Source organism: Pinus tabuliformis, chromosome 1_2 (assembly GCF_031772625.1).
Source record: "Pinus tabuliformis cultivar Carrire ecotype Pingquan chromosome 1_2, CPIR1, whole genome shotgun sequence".
NCBI classification, from domain to species: domain Eukaryota; kingdom Viridiplantae; phylum Streptophyta; class Pinopsida; order Pinales; family Pinaceae; genus Pinus; species Pinus tabuliformis.
Genome location: NC_142298.1, coordinates 338,034,321 through 338,053,629, shown reverse-complemented (window position 1 = coordinate 338,053,629; position 19,309 = coordinate 338,034,321).

Below are 19,309 nucleotides of genomic sequence, written 5' to 3'. Positions count from 1 at the left end.
CAACCCTATTTTCAATGACAAAGTGCATTAAATCCTTATCTATTTCTTCTAGCTCATTTTCTCATATTTCATTTTCTAAACTTATAATTTTCATCTACAAATAATTACATGTATAAATTTAGAAGTGTCTTGCTATGTGCACCATTTAATATTCCCCTAAGCCAATTCTTTAAGTTTTCATGTCATTTTTCTAAAATCTTACATAGATCATCTAACTTCGATATCTTCACATTTATATCTTCATTACAGATTCGGAAAGCATTAGAGTGTCATCAATTACTAAATTGATAGATTGTTTAATACCTTCTACAATACATGAAATCTCAAATCTAGGTATGTCTATTTGTTGTTCTTCAATTCTCTCTACTACACATTATTGTTGTCCCACGAAATTTCCAAGAGACAAGGAGTTGTTACCCCATAAATATAAACCTTTATCTGTCTAATTGTGGTTGTAACATGTGTGAATTACTAAGAATCAATACAAGCACATTAAAACTATGTCTATCTCATATTGTAATAAATATGCACTTGATCCCTCACATGCTAATGGAGGTGGTAGATTTGAAGCAACCCTGTAGATCTCGTTCCTCTCGCTCCTAGATCCAACCTCCTACACGCAATCACCACTAGAAAAGACAATTGTTCCTCCTTTGCAGAGGGGGAGTCAACATGCACAATAAAAATTCCAAACCACATATAATTATTAGAAATCATCCATGGGAAGGAAAATACACATATACTTTTATTAAATCAAAATAGCAGTATAACTTTTACCTCAGTTTCTTTGTGACCGCTCCTTAGTCCTCAACTCGACACCTTCCTTAACCACAACAAGATGAGGATATTCTCACATGAAACGAATTCTAATGGAAAATCATCAACGCAACCAAGCTATATTTTCTTTCTAACTGCCCTCTCCTCCTATCAGGGTCTCATTATTTCTATCCTTTGGGAGAATGTATATGGACACCTAGGGGGTTGAGAAGTTATGAACTTCTACAATAACTGACCCCTATCCAACTCATACACAAGTAAGTCGATTTTATCTCTTTGGGAATGATAAAATATAGATTATCTTTGACCACAACCACTCCCTACACAAAGAAAACTAAGGTATCATGTCTCTATGTTTTACATTGTCTAGTAGTGACCGTACACAATATGCCAATGTTGTGGGAATGATTTCCCTGATCAAGATAGCTAATAAAAAAGGATAAAGTATGCATCAAGTTAAAAAAGTTTGATGATGAATTATGGTCTCTCTTACTAACTCAAAGTGGGAAAAACAGGCTATAATAGATGCCCCCCTAATTCATGGAGTTGGAGGAGAATCTGGTGGACAAAATGCATTACTAAAACATGTAGTTAAAAATGAAAGGAATGAGTCAATATAAAATGAATAAATGGGAGTCATGTTGATACCAAAGTCTCAATCATAATAAGATCATCCCTATGTCAAGCATACCCATGCTTGACATATAGACAAACTGAATATGGACGCCAACTATATAGTATGGATCTTGACATGAAATGCTAGGACATGGCCATGAGAGATACACAATGGGTCTATGTTACAAACCAAAAGATCATAGCCACTAACAAATACAATGTGGATCTATGTCATAGTATACATGAGTAGGACTATGGACACATAAAAGAGAAGTTCCCTAGAGTAGTCCTCAAAGTACATAAATGGTACATAACTCCAATGCAGCTTGGGAAGGGTGCCATATAAGAATGAGATGTCCCTATCTAGAAGTCTTTTATTCAACCTTGATGGTACAAATATATAGCATGTGAATAGATGAGTTGATGTTGAGCATGGTAGCAATCATTTGATTACTGAACATTAATATATAATGTTAACAAACGCGAGGAGACCTACCAATGATGAGAATGGGCCCCAAGGTATCTAGCACAACCCACAAAGTGTGAATAAATGAGCTAATGTCAAACCATTGCAGACTCAATCGATCAGGTGTCAATAAGGTAAACCCATTGTCAATCATGAGAAATCCTGACACTAAGGTCTAAAATCTCCATGGTACTAATACTTCCTAAATCAAGCTCTTGGATAATGAGCTGAAGTCGATAGGATAAGATTCGTCATAGGAGGGCCTTGATGTATCCTCCATAAATTGACATGGAACCAACATAGAAATGATGTGAATGGGTGAATTCTTGAAGCACAACTGACATAGGGATATGAAACATAAAAGGTCAACAAGGACTGAAAATGGTCGAATGCGGCCGAGACTTCCCTTGAACATGTAATGACACGACACAAAAGTGACTTGGAAACATTCACTAATGAGAAGCACATGATATCGTGAAACAACACAGGAGGTATTAAAGCATGCTCCATAGTGACTATAAGAGTAACCATCTTGAGGAGTAAACAAATTCATATGTATGGTATGGATATTAGGGAAGCTAAAACCTAGTTGTGACGAATTAGCATAAACATGTGCCATGTTCAAGGTGTTGTGATTGACACTGGAATTTTGACTATTAGAATGAGTAAATTGGTTTCTCTTCCATTTTCTCTTTTTGATCTCCTTAATAGTTTAATGAGCATGAAAGAGAAGACAATTAAGCTTGATAGTGTCATTTTCATTCAGTTTTAATGAGCCCAAAAAAGAGACAAAAGGATACTTGATAACATATATCTCTTTCATGAGGGTCTAACGATCCCAAAAAATAGATAAAAATATGTTTGGTACACTTCAATGTTTAACGAGCATGATAAGGATTCAAAGGAAGCTCATCCTATAAGAATGAGTGGTATAAAGGGTAGTAACTATTTCCAAGATGATGGAAACACCCTAAGTGGAGAGAGGCAAAGAGGCTAGCAAAGGAGAACACTCATCACAACGGTCCCTCCAGGAAGGGTGGAAAAACCAAGCGAAAGAAAGTAAAAGGCCAAACACAATGTGATGTCAGTGGTGAAACAAGGACAAGGCTTATCAGTATGCCTAAGTAAGGGTAAGTGTAGCGACAACCACAAGGCACAAAGTGGGTGGAATCCTCCCAGGGTATAGCCAAAAAACAACAAAGAAGAGAAAATGAGGTTCATATTCTAAGTCATGTCAGGTCAAAAGGAGGGATTCATGAGTGATAAAATAACATAGCATGGACCCCAACATGGAAAAAAGGTGCTAATCTAAGGCATGCATGTATAGAAAAGCTCTAGTGCCAAGGTATGACACGCAAAAAGAGATGGGTTAATATCATCATTTAATGGGATCAAAGCTAGGGCATAATGAAGATGGAAATGGCAGTCAATAATGCAATAGATATGAAAGTGAGAGAGATACCCCTATATTCTAGGTTCATGAAAAACACACCTAAGGTTAGTTGTAGTCATAAAATCGCGAGAAACTCTAAGCATAATGACCAAAAATATGCTAAAATTCTACAAATAAAGGCATTAGTGGAGAAAAGATCAAAAACTTGGACCAAAATCATGGACAAAAAGGTTGGGGACAAGGTAAAAAAGACCAATGATGGGTGAAATTACCACATGTGTGAACTCCTAAGTGGTAGATATGAGGAAATGTGGCCAAGAAGGAGCTCATTTATGCATTTGAGTGTTGAAAGTGGAGTGAGAGGAGAAAATCACCCATTTTCCCTCAAACTTCCAATCAAGGTATCAAAGTCTACAAGCTACTATTTTTTGATCCATACTCACTAGGTAATTCTTTATATGACCCTCTTTCATTTGATATATATATATATATATATATATATATATATATATATATATATATATATCTATTATTTTTTTTTTTTAAATTTTAGTCAAGTTTCACCAGGGAATTTCTTTTCCCTAAGTTGCGAGTGTATGATCACGCCTAGGTAGGTTTATTCATTATGACCATGTTAGTCGAAGTAATAGGGAGAAACTGACTTGGAAACTAATGGAACTTTGTGAATAATGACACAATATCAACCATATCATGTGATTCAAAAAAAAGTAATGGAAGAAATGAACACATGTGGGTTTTTTCCTTTATAGTTTGACTAGGCGATTTGTTTGTATAATGCAAGCTTTTCACCATGATCAAGTGGAGGAAGCACAAACAGAAAGAAAATGACATTAGAGTCCTTACTAATCCCCCAACCCTATGGGCTCTCAGTGACTATGGATTACTGAAATTATTCAAAACCTAGAATATGAAGAGCCAAATAGGGTTATTGTAATGATTGGTGAAGATGTGGGATCCCCAAAACCAATGGTTCGTAGTGAGGGGAGAAATATTTTAGTTAGAGGTAGAAGGCATATACTTCTTGACAGGTTTATTAAGGTGAGGTTCTGCAACAATTTTGTTTGGTGTGAGGAGTATTGTAGACGGAAATGTGGATGAGTATGTAGTTAAGTATTATGGGCTACACAAGTGAGTAACAAGGTACCAATTAGAGATATAACTGGTCTCACCCTTCAAACCATACTCTTCACTATTCTCTTAATGTCAAGTATTCAACACCACACATAGGCTCTAATTCTCACATGGATCTTGCTATATAGTGCATGGAACCAACACTTCTAAACTGGTGTGAGGGATTGCTAGTGAACATGAAAGACCATCTCACCTGTAGATGGATGGGACGACAAAAAAATATGATTATGTTACTATCTTGGCATCTTTCTTCTTGGAGCAGGTCCCTATTATGAGATTGAGGGTAAATTACCCTGATCAAGATCTTATAGAGCCATGCATGGCATGTTGGAATGAGTTAATGGGGAGACTGGAGGGTGGACATGTTGAAAAATGGTTTAATAATTTTTCAAATGGTCGAGTTATGCCATCATATCTATTACTTATTATTCATATGAGGGTGTTAACTTTGTGAACGATCCAAACCTAGTCCTACCCCTTGACGTGCATTGAAATGCACTTGGAAAGAAATATTTTTTGGGTTTTTCTAATTTTTTTATTTTTTTGTATTTTTGCATGGGTATATAGTCCCTAACATTTGGATGGTGTGATATGAAATGTGGGAGCAACCCAATCACCAGGTCAATCACTTCTAAATTGCAAAGGAATGATTGCATGGGGTGGACGTGAAGCATCCAAGGAAGAGCGTGGAGAAGAGCACAATGTTTCACATGAGTTCACACATAATGTGGAGGGGTTGAATCTATGGCTACAATTATTATCTGTGGATGCCATACCTCCACAACTTTAGAGGAACACCATGGGAATACACTCCTCTCATTGTCAAGGCCTCCTATGATGTATTGCGCATGTTGTGATATGTTATCTCCAACATAGGGATTATTAGCTTCTTAGCATAGTGTTCCTACGATGTATTTTTTTATTTTGTATATGTATCAGCTTATATGCCTTGTTTGACTAACATACCCACGTGATATATATGATGTAAAAACTCTACTTTGACCTATATATATGACGATTTTGATGGTGTTTTTGTAACATGTTATAATGATTTTTTCGTTGATGTTGCTAATGAATGTATGTTATGCATGGTTTATAAACTTACTGTGACAAATTCCAATCCAAGATATAATTAGCTAATGAATTAACAAGTGTATTAGAGCCTCTAGGAATGTGAATGCAGTTAATGTTAAGAAAATTTTGTTCCAAGAGACATACCCTCAAATAATAATGAAAACAAGATTCCTCACAACTTAGACACTACGAGTTGTGGTTCAAGTTGGAAAATCAAGTGATGTATTCTAAGGGAAATAACCTCATACAAGAGTTCAATGATGACACTATCCACCACATTATTGGTCATCGAGCAAAGAAAAAAGCCCCTAAACTAACAAGCTCATGAGTGGGTGAAAAAAGGACCCAAGCAATGGAAGCGACATTCTAAGTACTATAGTTGGCATCGTATACAAAGCCTACATAAGTAGAAAAAGGACTTGGCATCTTCCAAACAAGCATCATGCATAAGAAAACACACAGAGGAACCATCGATACACACAAAATCAAAAGGGAAAAAAAATCACACTGCACTCAAACCTATATACAATATGTACAAGCAACATGCAACTAGAAGACTTATAGATATTACTTTTCTAGGTAGATCCCATTATATGGCTTCAATAAATATTTTCCATCATAATATACCAACTTTTTGAGCGCATGTTTAATAATATGGAGACCATGCCAAAGAGGTTCCCTCTTACCTACACCTAACTTATTGTGAGCTTAATCATATATCAAAAGTAGATCATCTTCTATAAAGACATGATGTTGAACGGATTTATCATTCTAAGGCTTGCACACTTTTTATAAGTTTCAATGGTTATTATAGCATAGAGATGTTGTTCGTCAAGATGGGCCAAGTGTAAGATATTCTCTTCCTCTCTAAAAGTGTCAGGGATTAATTCAATGGCTAGTTTTAAAGATTGGATCTCACACCAACCAAACGTACAACAACTCCATAAACCAACTATAAAGGAGTGAAACTCATGGAAGTTTCAATTGAGGTTCAATAGGCCCATAATGTGGAAAAAGCACGAGATCCCAACTTGACTTATGATTACCTGCCATCCTTTGGAACATGGTTTTCAAGACATGATTGATGGCCTCTACTTGATCGTTCACTTGGGGATAATACAGAGTCAATTGTTCTTGACAAAAACCCAACTGGGCTATTAAGTCCATTAGCATATGATTGTGAAAATGTGAACCATGACCAGTCATGATTGTTTTAGGCACCCCAAACCTAGTAATAATGTGGTTGAATATAAATAATACCATAGTGGTGCCATCATTAGAGAAGGTAGGCATGGCCTCAACCCACTTAGTCAAATAATCCATTGCTACAATAATGTTGTGTTGTTAGTTGGTTGAGTTTAGTTTACACTACATAAAATAAATAGCCCACTTAGTAAAGGGTATGAAAAACAACGAAAGGGTGAAGTAGATCAGGATGAGCATGCATATTCTTAGAAAATATTTGACATGGATGGAACTTTTAGACCATAGTAATAAAATACTTAAAGATTGAAGGCCAGAAGTAACTAATATGCAATATTTTCTAAGTAGTGGAAAACCTAAACAAATGAATGTTGCATGATCCACAATGGAAATCATTTAGGACTCATTCATGCTTCCTCATTAGTGATACATCGACATAAAACTACATGAACGCCATGATGATTAATAATATGGTCGATAATGGCATATTTCCTAACCTCATGGAATATACATCGACTTTCATCACGAGACAATTTGGACTAAAAACATTGAGTTTGGGGATAAAGTAAAACCTACTTATGCTATGGATCAGAGGAGCTAATGGGGAATAAGGGTTCATCATGAAAGAAATACTTAGCCACAACTTCTTCATCAACTCAAGGTAACACTAACAATAACTTAGTGAATGTCAAGGATTTCCTGGATTTAGCAACCACAAACTCCAAGTCAAACTTTTGAAGGATGAAAATCCACTTTGAGTACTTACCCTAATGATCTAATGATTAAAGATATGTTTCATGGGGTTGGAGTTAGTGATTACCATGGTTTTTCATAAGAGTTTGTAATTTTGTAAACATTGGACAACCACAATTGCTGCTAAAGCCAACTTTCCAATGTACGAATAACGAAGTTCTAGACCAATAAGACCCTTGCTAAGGTAGTAAATGGCATGTTCATTTTGCATCTCATCTTCTTGAGCAAGAGCCACATCGATAGTGGATTCATAGGCCATGAGATAGAGAAAAATGTCTCGATTAAATCCAAGAGGTTTAAGTAATGGGGAAAATAATAGGGCTCATTTCAAAGCATGAAAAGAATTTTGGGCTTGGTCATCCCATAAAAAAGGCACACATTTTTTCAACATAAACATAAAACAATTTTTTATCTCAACATAGTTGGAAATAAACCTATGCAAGAAATTAGCCTTCCCTTAAAGCATTTGAAGCTGGCAAATGATACATGGAGGAGGAAAATGGATGAGCCTCTATATTAGATGTGTCAGTAGTGGATCTCTTCCTTGGAAATTATGAAACCCAGAAAGCTCCCACACCATACACAAAAGACACATTTATGTGGGTTCAACTAAATCTTATAATAACGATACCAAAGAAAGACTTACTAAGATGGGCTACGTGATCCACACATCATAAAGACTGAGTAGCAAGGTTATCTAAATAAAATTCGACAATGTGTTCAATGTCATGGAATGCATAATACATGGCTTGTTGGAAAGTGGCACCAACATTTTTAGGACCAAAATGAAAATTTCAATAAGTAAATGTTCCCCATGGGAAGATAAAATCAGTTTTGTGTTGATCATCCAATTTGATCTAGATTTGATAATAGTAAAAAAAAACCATCCATAAAGGAAAATATATGGTTCCCAATGCATTCATCAAAAATTTGATCAGTCAAAGGGGTTGGATAAATATCCTTTAGACAAGAAAAATTTAGATCCTTATAATCAATGAAAACCCTAATCATTCCTTGTTTCTTATCAACTGGAACATAATTGGAAAATCATTACATCAAGGGTACTGGATAAATGAAACCAACATCTAAGGGTTTTTGAAATATAATTTAATGAAAATTGCTTTATGCGAATTAAATGACCTCATGCTTTGTCGAATGGGCTTGGCTCCATGATATATCTTAATTTTGTGTTGGACAATCCATGGGTCAATTTGAGCCATTTCATCATAAGACCAAGCAAAAACATCACATAATTCTTTGATAAGGGAAGTGTATATTTCAATCTCTAGGGGGCTACAATCTACTCTATTCATGGTATTTTCTACGATGTTGATTTTTGTAGCAATGTTGATGGGTATATTTGTAAATATTTTCCAAGTTCTCGTCCGAGAAAACATCATCAAGCATGATGGGGGACTAGGACCACTTAACACTGCTAGAGGAAGCCAATATTTTTGGTGACTCATCTAACTTGTCTATCAAGGAAAGGAAAGATGATCAATGATGCAATTCTCCCCAAGGAAAATTAGAGATCAAACTTCCATTATTGCTTCATCAATAGGAAGATCAATATCGAGAAAGCCATGAGACAATGGATGGTCAACTACCCTAATGGGAATAAATTAATCATCAAGTATTTCACTAGACGTGTCACCCGAATCAGAGGTGTCTGATTCCGAATGGATGATTTAGTAAGCAATCTTAGCTAGACTTAGAGGCATGTGCTCACCATACTAATCAACCTTCGAAGGAGAAGACAACACCCAAGGGTTAGGGGACTGATGGGATCCATTGGTGATATAAGAGATGATATGCATAGGAGTGACAAAAGTAGATGGAACATCGGTCGGGGGCATGGGGAAATCACCTTTAAGCAATGGGATTTTAAACTTTCCCAGATTGATATTTTCATAAGTCGAAGGGTTGTCTCCAACAAATGAAACAACAGTTCTCGCGGTGGTATACTTGGTCAATGGTACACAATATTATAGTTGATTAAGCATGACAAGCTTGCCTTCATGAGGAAAGAAAATCACACAAAACATTGATGACACAACAACAGTCATGGCATAGAACCAACTACAACCAAGGAGCAAGTTAACTTCAACAACTTCAAAACCTATGGTCACAATTTTTCCCCTTAGCTCGATGGAAAATGAAGGAAGAATTCCCTAAGGCACAAAGATATGTCTGTCAAAGGCTTGAAGCATTGTACTTGAACTAATGAGTGCTATAAAACCAAGAGATTTGTGTAATGGTGTGACCATAACCCAGGTTGAAGACCCTTCATCCACAAGTGTGCAATGTACACATAGATTAAATATCTACACCAAGATTTGGAAGGACACCTAATGGGGGAGTTTAAAGTGATGGGAATCAAGGTCAAACATAATCATAGTTTAATTTGAGAAATAAACCCCTCCAATAGCAATCAACAAACCTTTGTGTTGTGTGGGATATTTCTGTATAACCTCCAGAGCAAACATGGCATAAGGTGCTTGGGATAAATCCTCTACAATGTTATAGTGTTAAGAAACCCTTGCATTAGGATTGTGTGTTGAATTTCGAAGAACACCCTTAGATGGGAAAAATACTGGCTCCAAATATTATCTAATGTGAGGTCCATTTGGCACATTGACATTGATTAGGTCTTTAGAGTTAGAATTCAACTCTAGAGTGTCGTGGCATCTGGCTCTTGTGGAAAAGCTAATTTTATCATTACATGTAAGAACATGTGCGTGGGTTATAGGAAAATTATATTCACCCCATTGACCCTAAGTGGTGGTGGAGGAGCCTATACAACCAATTGTTTTTGTGGTTGGGCAGGGAATGGATGGGTCAACACGGTTGGTTTCTAGGTGGATATCAGTGGTACGAGGAAATAATGAATCTCATATGTACATGGACATTCATGATTTAAGTGATCCCTCTGACAAATTTTGTAAGGGAATTTTACCTTACGATGCTTCTCATTTGTGCCCCCACCCTAATTGGGTTTGTTTTGTTGGGTCTCTTGAGCAGGCTTAGGATTATTTTTTGCTTGATCTTTTTCTTTTTCCTACTAGGTTTTTGAGGATTCTTAGGTGGAATTTACGACATCATACGAACCTTGACAATTTTTTCATAAGATGGTGCTTATTAATAATTGAGCGCAATTGTCAAGGCTTGTGAAGTGATGTTCAATTGTCTCATTTGAGAAACTAACTAGCTCACAACATTGGAATCGATGAAATCAATCATACCATTAGAAAGTGGTCTTGGTTTAGGTCATGGTGGATCAAATGAAGGTCGAGGAGTATTAGGGATGATATCATATAAAGGTACCGATTGAGAATAAATCAAATCAAGATGTCGAGCACATAAAATGGCATGCTCCTAAGTTCCTACCTCTACCATGGTGACATCCTTGGATATAGGTGGAAGCAAGGATCGAGTGAACCAATATTTAAGTAATTGATCAAGAATCATATCCCTAACTAACCTCTTTTGTTTCCTCCACTCATGGATATGATCAAAAATATGAGTAGGGTGTCTTATTTGAATGTTTACAGGAGGTCAATTTCAAGCTCTTATTGCGGAGGTAATTGGAAATGGTTCAAGAAGGTTCATGCCAAGGAAACATAGTCACTATAGGACGCCCTATCAAGATCGATGTGACTATTTGGTGGCATTATTAGTCAGGTTACATTGAAAAAGACATAATTTCATATAATCATCTACTAAGGAATTTGAAGAGCACCAAAGATGGTAGGTGGTAATATGTGTAGCTAGGTTTTCTCTTAAATTCCCTTCAAATTTAGGAATATCAAATGGAAATTAGTGGGCGTGGGTGGCCACCTAAGATCATTTCATATGGGGTGATTTGTAAGTTTTAACAAGTACCAAAAATCAAGTGATACTAGAAATGGAAGTTTATGTTGGTTAAATGGACCAGTAGGTGAAAATGGATCCCTTGACGGGCCTTGTAGTCTCCCCATAGAAAAATAATAGAAAAAGGTTAACCAAGAGGTTGATAGATCAAAAGGAGTTTAATCCCTAGACCAATAGGCATGGTCAAATGATTTTGACCTCGAGGGACAAAAGAAAATTCAAAAGCATCATTGCTAATGATATTTTACCCGACCTTAGAAGAAGGACCTCCCAATACAAAAGCATTTTCATACGTGTAAAAACGTGTTGGCATAGTGGAACTAGTGGGGTTAATGTCCCTAGGTAACCTATCCCTTTTGAAGGAAATAAAAACTTGAGAGAAAGGCGTTCCTCCTAACATATAACTACCCTATGGATGAGATTTTCCTCCAAAAAAAATATTTTCCTTGCAATGACTAGGAACAAATGTAGACCCCCTTGCATCTTCCCTAAAGAAGAAAGACTCAAATTAAGCATTGAAATTGTGAGAGTAGGTGAGATTGGTGAAAAAAACTTGAATCCCATTGGTTGGCTTGGGTTTTACCCCATGCCAAATAAAAAGGTGGATGAATGTAGGGGTACAAAAACTCTTGGAAAACTTGTAGGGGTTTATGAAGAAATTGGTGGAATGCCCCATAAAGAGGACAAAGGTCTTGTTAATGTTGAGGAAGTTGGCCCTCTCACATTTATTGGTGGTAATGTAGACATAACATATGACACTCTTGATGTGGACGGAGATGGGGGACCCATCCCCCCCCATAGTAGAGGCACCACTTGTACCAGACATCAGATGAGAGAAAAAGGAAAAAGGTTCAAAAGAAAAGGCACTCAATTATACAAGTACAAGGTCAAATGGGTTGGTTAAATGGGGGTTGATATGTGGCAGTGAAATCTTGCATATAACCTCAAAATTAGCTAAGTATTCCCTCAAAAAACCAAGGTTATCCCTCTAACCCGGGTTTCATTTAAGTATTTCAATATTGGATCTATCTTACGTCTTTTAGGTGGTGGAAATTTTTCTTTGGGAGAAAGGTTTAAAAGTATTCAAGAATGTTGAATAGTTTGGTCAGACACAATAAATATATTTAATTATTTAACCAATTAATGTGAGACACCCTAAGGCCAACTAGACTCATACCAAACAATGCGCACTATAAAAATCCCTATGACATACAACAAGAAAACCTTTACAAAAGTACCTCCTAAATGACAAGACTCATAAGGTGAGGAAATCCCCACTTGTCTCGGAATAATGAATGAATGGAGAAGCAGTTACCCCAACCTACCTATATCAGCCTTAACCATTGCAAGTGACCTCAATGGGGTTAAGAATCACCCTCTAGGAGAATTGATATGGTGACTGATGTTTTCCTTAGGTATTATTGGGACTTCCCACCCATAGTCAACTAGGTAAGAGCCCTACAAGATATGCCACTAAGGTTACCACTTCACAATCACATGAATGGGGGAACATGTGTTATCATAACCATATATGTATATAGGGTATCTATCTCAAGAATAGTTATGATTCCCTTAATGCTATGGGCATGTTTGGTAATTTAATTGATGTTGATTTACTACATAAATTATCGACCATGGCTAGTATACCGATGAAGTGTATGTGCATTGTATGTACTAGAAGTCCTTATTATTCAAACAATTCCTAGATTAAATTGAGATATCGAGATGCACATGTTTTCTCTAACAACTATCACTCTTACATGAAAGTAAATATGTCACACTTAATAGAAATGAAACTAAGTTGATCACATTTGCTTAAAAGAAATATAAAACTAGAATTATCACACTTTCTCAAAAGAAATATCACAATTGCATAAATAAATATCTCACTTTGCTTAAAATAAATATCACACTGGCTTAACTAAATAATGAAATTAAATCTAAATCACTCTGATAGAAAAATAGAAATTAACTCTATAATCACTCTAGTTAGAAATTGAAATCTTCTTCACTCAAGTGTAATGCATCAATCCAAACTTGTTCATACTATTTTTCATGTGCATAAGAGATCTCAACTTCTCTCATTCATCCTACAACAAAATTATTTAAAAAACATAATTTTTTATGAATAATGCTATCACTGTCAAATGCATTTATTAACAATTGAAACTGAGAGGTTAGACAAAATAATTCAAAGCGAGTTAAAATGAAAAATTGAATGTTGTCTAAAAATAAATAAGACCTTATAGCTCCAAGGAGCCCTCTTGTGAGTTGTAGGTACACACGATTACTCAGAAACTAAATACACATCAAGACAATTGCTCAGAAGAATGATCGAACTCTCCTTTATAAATGCAAATAGAGTTTCAAAAACAATAATATTCAGGGATTCAGGTCTGTCTTTATCATGCCGAGAGGTAGATTTATAACCTCTATCAATAACTATTTTAGAGAAGTAAAAGCCTATCATACTCGACAGAGACTAAAAATAACATAAGAAGATAATATGTCAAGATTTTCTATCGGAGAAGCAAATCATGAGGCTAAATATATGCTTCCATTAATTTTCTTGCTCGCCTGATTCGCCTTCAACTCCTTCTTCGTTGGTTGACTTCCACGTTGACTAGGATTATGCGGTGTTATTATCATCAATCCAAGTCATGAATATAGGTAAATATCGTTATGTCAGCTATTAGCCACCTGCCCATATGTCTTGTTCCTCGGCTGGAGTTTCAGAACCCATCGAACCTTCAACTATGTTGCAAAATCAGTCATTAGCTACAGAATTGGTGCAATTCAGTAACTTATGCAAATATTGAGTTAAATAATAAAGAAAAATGAAACTTATGAAATAAAATATGTTTAAGTACATGTTATTTCCATGAACCTTGTAAACTAATGCTCAATTAGAGTTATTAGAGTAAAAAATAAAGAGGATGGAGTGTAAGAAGGTTGTCAAAAAGAGACAATTTTGGGCTTGAACATTCTCCCACACAGAAGACATTGCATGTCCTCATGCACAAAATTTCAAAATTTACAATCCTTCTCTATTACTGAGCTTCTTTAGAGTCTTGAGCAAGAACATCTAAGTTAGTCCTTCTTGCTTTCCTGATATTGACTGCTGCCATCCTTGGTTTCTTCATCAAGATTCTGTTATGCAAATTTGCGACCTTTTTCTTAAGAAATTTATTTTTATCTTTCAATTTATTATTTTTCTCATACCATAAACCAAGATGTAACAAGATATTTTTTTTTTTTCTAAGTAAAGACTACTGCTATATTAAAGAAAAGAAAATATTTACAAAGGTTTACATCCCGCGAGGAGACCGAAGCCAGTCCTCAAGCTGAAGAGCTTTGACCAATTCAAAAAACACAGACCATTGTAGTTCCTGGACATCATACAGTCTGGATTCAAGCTGACAAAAACTTCATATCTACTGGCAGGACAGAGCCAGTCTACATCATGAACCATTAACCAAAAATGACAAACTGCTGAGTCCTGAGACTTACAGCATTGGCCTAACCGAGCCCTAGGACTGAGTTGGACGCAAAAAAGGACCCAAAGACACAAGACGATTTGCATAACCATGACAGAAAGAAAACACAAAACAGAGCACCCGAGAATTAGACTGGCTGGTCGAAGGAGGCCTCCTGCTTTCCTTTGTCTGGGCTTGGCGAGTCAAGCCAAATCACCATCTCGTCCTCGTTCTGAACCGGCGCTCCGTGTTCTGGCGGATCACGTGCACTGAAGACCTCCATCTCCATGTTTGTAGTGGGTGGCGGCAAGACCTCTTGCACAGAGGCAGCGTAACCAGAGTTGCCCTGTATCGGAGCACAGGAGCTGAAGGCTGCCATCTCCATGTTGGGGTTAGGCGGCATCAGGACTTCTTGTAAAACTTGCTGGGCCTGAGCAGGTTGAAATGGAGCAACCGCGCGTCGCCGAGTTCGATACACAACGCCTTCCATATCACCCAGGAGGATATCGCTGCCTTGGACAATTTCAGCTGCAGGGGAGCTTGAATTTGACCGACCGGGCTCTTCTTCAGAGATGAAGACGGTAAAAGTGACTACCACTTCAGGTCTAACAAGGCGGCTTGGAAATCTGAATCTGAAGGTCTGGTAGGTGCCCTGAGGCAGAAGACATTCCTGCTCCGAACTGGGAGACGAGGGTGGCTCTGCAGCAATTGGCTCAATTGGGTATAGATCTTCCAGAACCACGCGGGTACCGGACCTTCCTCCACGCCTAGGAACCCCTCGACTGCGCGGCATGGCGTGTAACAGTAACGCAGCCAAACACTCAGTAATCCCTTGAGAATTTGCAGACAGTGAGCCCTCTCTCCGTGCTCCTAAAGCAACATAGGGTTGGTTCTGCAACATAACTAGCATTTCAAAGACAATATAACACATAACCTGCACTCGCAACACGGGGGAACGGCCTTGGGCCTTCCTCCCCTTTCGCATCAGAGCCTGAGCAGCCATGCTCGGCTTCAATGCTGCGTCCCTCCTCCTTTGTCGCCAACCAAGAACCATAACTCGATGCATTAACTGTCTGATCGTTGTACAGGGCTCCTTGTACAGACGTCGGCGCTTCATCCTGCCTCCAGGTGTCATGGCGCATGCCATGTTTAAGGGCTAGTAAAGACACCCGCATCCGGGTGCGAGGTTTGAATCTGTGGGCTTTCCTGAGAGATGATTGTCCTCAGTGTGTCTGATTGTTCTCTGGAAGGGAGGTTGTCTACAGCGCCTTCGAAGTGGTTATCTTTTGCTTCCACTCCCAGGTTGGCTAATAGATCGGCTAGCTTGTTTCCTTCCCGTCTGATATGCTTGAAGGCTATAGCTTGGTGCATGGATATCCAGTGGTTGATCAACTCAAGCCTCTGGGACATTCTCCAACTACTGCTTATTTTGTGAACTGGGGAGCCATGCTGAAGCTTTGTGATCATTCTGATTATTATCTGCGAGTCCCCTTCTATAATGAGAGGGAAGAAATTTTTCCTATGTGCTATTTTGAGCCCTCGCCATAGACCTTCCAATTCCGCAGAATTGTTAGTATCCCAGCCTATCGAGCCCAGGAAGATGCTTAGAGGATGACCATTGTGATCCCTGAACACGCCACCATAGCCTGCTTGTCCGGGGTTTCCTTTAGAGGCTCCGTCGAAGTTGAGTTGAATCATACCTGCCGGAGGAGGATTCCATGAACTTGCTTCCTGTCTGTGCTGGTTAGGAGTTCTATCTTTAGTTGAATATTGGTTTATACTCATTTTCCAGTTGTCCCATATGGATTTTTCTTGAGGTAGAGTCGAAAGGTCGTCAGGGTGCCAATCCTTGAGTGAGAGAGTTTCCTTAATGTTTTGATGGACAAGATTCCACAGTTTTTCCAGCGTCAGCGTTTGATCTTTAAATATTCTTCTGTTGCGCTCTTTCCACAAATTCCACATCAGGAAGCCGGGGATGAGTGTCCATAACTCATTGAGAATGGGACTTTGAAAGGGGGCTTGACTTCCTTTGTCGATGGTTCCTCTGAGGTCATCTTGGACTCGTCTCTCTTTTTGACAGCGGAATGCTATCTTTTCCCATAATTTCTTTCCCATTGCATAGTTCTGCATTAGATGTATAGCTGTTTCTTCCTCCTGTCGGCACATGTAGCACATGGATGGGCCTGAGAAAGTCCTCTTTCTGAGTTTGTCCCAAGTTAAAACTCTGTTATGACAGAGAAGCCAAAGAAATGTGGATACCTTTGGCCAGAGAGATTTATGCCAGACATTTCCCCAAACTCTGTCTTTGTGTATTTGCCCCTGTATGGTTATGTTATAAGCCTCCTTGGTAGTGAAAACTCCTTTTTCGCCGTGTCCCCATCTTAAGATGTCCAGTTCGTCCGAAACTCTTATCCGCCTTTTTTGAAGCTCTGCTTCGAGGAGTAGATGTGTCTGTTCTGTGCCATTCGGGAGGAGCAGGTGTATGTCTTTCCACTGCCTGTATTCTTGAGTAGCTTCGGAGGTCCAACATTGATTAACCTTGGCTTGATGGTCTATTCCTCTCGCGTTATCTGGAAGACCCTGAAGAATGTCACTGATTTTTGGCATCTGTTGCCACGAATCATTCCAAAAACGTGCTATACTTCCATCTTTGATTTCCCAGAAGCAGTGTTCTTGAATGAGAGATCTATTTTGTATGGCTGCGTTCCAGATTGCAGATCCTGAGTTTGTCTCAGTCATGCGTAGTCTTTCCTCCAATGGATGGTTGCTGGCATACTTGGCGGTCCAGAGGGAGGCCCATGGTGTTTTAGGGATCGCCAACCATCGCCACCAGATTTTGGCACCCATTGCTTTGTTGCTGTGCTCGGGATCTCTCAAACCTATGCCTCCTGCATATTTGGGTAAACATACTTTCTCCCACTTTAGAAGGGCCCACTTACGATTCTGTCCTGAGCCTCCCCATAGAAATCTTCGTTGTAGATTCTTGATTTCTTTTAGGACCCATTTAGGGGCCGCTAATATGGAGAAGAGATACAAAGGCATAGACTGGAGAACTGCTTTTATTAGGACTATTCTGCCGGCCATATTCAGAGATCGATTAGTCCAGAGGAACAGACGATCTTCTAATTTTTCTAAGAGATGCTTCCAGGAGGAGTGCTTGAGAGCGGAGCCGGTGAGCGGGGCCCCTAGATACTTGGATGGCAAGGAGGCTGAGGAGAAACCCAGAATGCGTTCAATTGCTCTTTGAGTGGTGACAGGGGTGTTGAAGAAGTAGATTTGGGATTTGACTTGATTGACGAGGGCGCCGGAAGCATCAGAGAAGGTGGAGAGAAGGGTTTTTATGAGGCGAGCTTCTTGGACCGAGGGATGGGCAAAAAGCATATTGTCATCTACAAATTGCTGGTGGGTATGGACCGGGGAGTTGTGAAAAGAGAGTCCTCTGAGCTTTCTATTGGTCTTGGCTGCTGTGATGCTTCTACCCAAACCCTCTGCCATGATGACGAAAAGGAAGGGGGATAAGGGATCTCCCTGCCTTATGCCTCTAGATGGGCGGAAAGTGGCTGAGGGGATGCCATTAATTAAAACTGAGAAGAACGCAGAGGATATTAGACTATAGATCCATCTAATCCAGGCGGGAGCAAAACCAAAAGCTGTAAGAATTTTGTGAATGTATACCCAACTTAAGCTGTCAAAAGCTTTGGAGAGATCTAGTTTAAGCAGCGTACCTGGTTTTTTTGTGACTTTTAGAGAGTGAATTAGCTCATGAGTGAGGATAATTCCATCTGTAGTTTGGCGTCCTTCAACATAGCCAGATTGCTCAGGCGAGATGATGAGGGGAAGAAGCGGTTTGAGCCTGTTAGCAATGACCTTTGAAATAATTTTGTATATCATGTTGCAGAGTGCAATAGGTCTATATTTGTCTGGTTTGTTGGAATCTTCTCCCTTAGGGACTAGAGCAATGAAAGTAGCATTTAGTCCTGGATACATCCACTTGAGCTCTCTGGACTCCTCGACCACCTACCATACTTCGTTATTTATCAGGTCCCAGAATTTGTGGAAGAAGTTTGCTGTGAAACCGTCCGGTCCGGGCGCTTTTCCTTCTCTCATCTGTTTAACCGCCTCTTCAACTTCCTGCATAGTGGTAGGTTGTATCAGTAATTTGTTGTGCTCCTCTGTTATGACCTTGGGTATGTTCCCAGTGAGTCGGTTGATAGTTGGCACTCGATTGATTTCGGGCTCTTGGTATGCTTTTGTGAAATGGTTGGTGAATTCCTTTTCTATGCCCTCATGTGTCTCAATCTTCTCTCCTTGCTCATTAGTGACATGAGTAATTTGATTCATCATTCTCCTTTGAACTGTGGTTTTGTGAAAGAATTTTGTATTTTTTTCCCCTTCTTTGAGCCATCTTATTCGGGATTTCTGTCGCCATAGGATTTCCTCCTGCTTAGCTCTTTCTAAGATTTTTGACTCTATATTTTGTTCCTGTTTGGAGAGTTCCTCTGTTTGCCCATTAGTGATAATTGCTTGTTG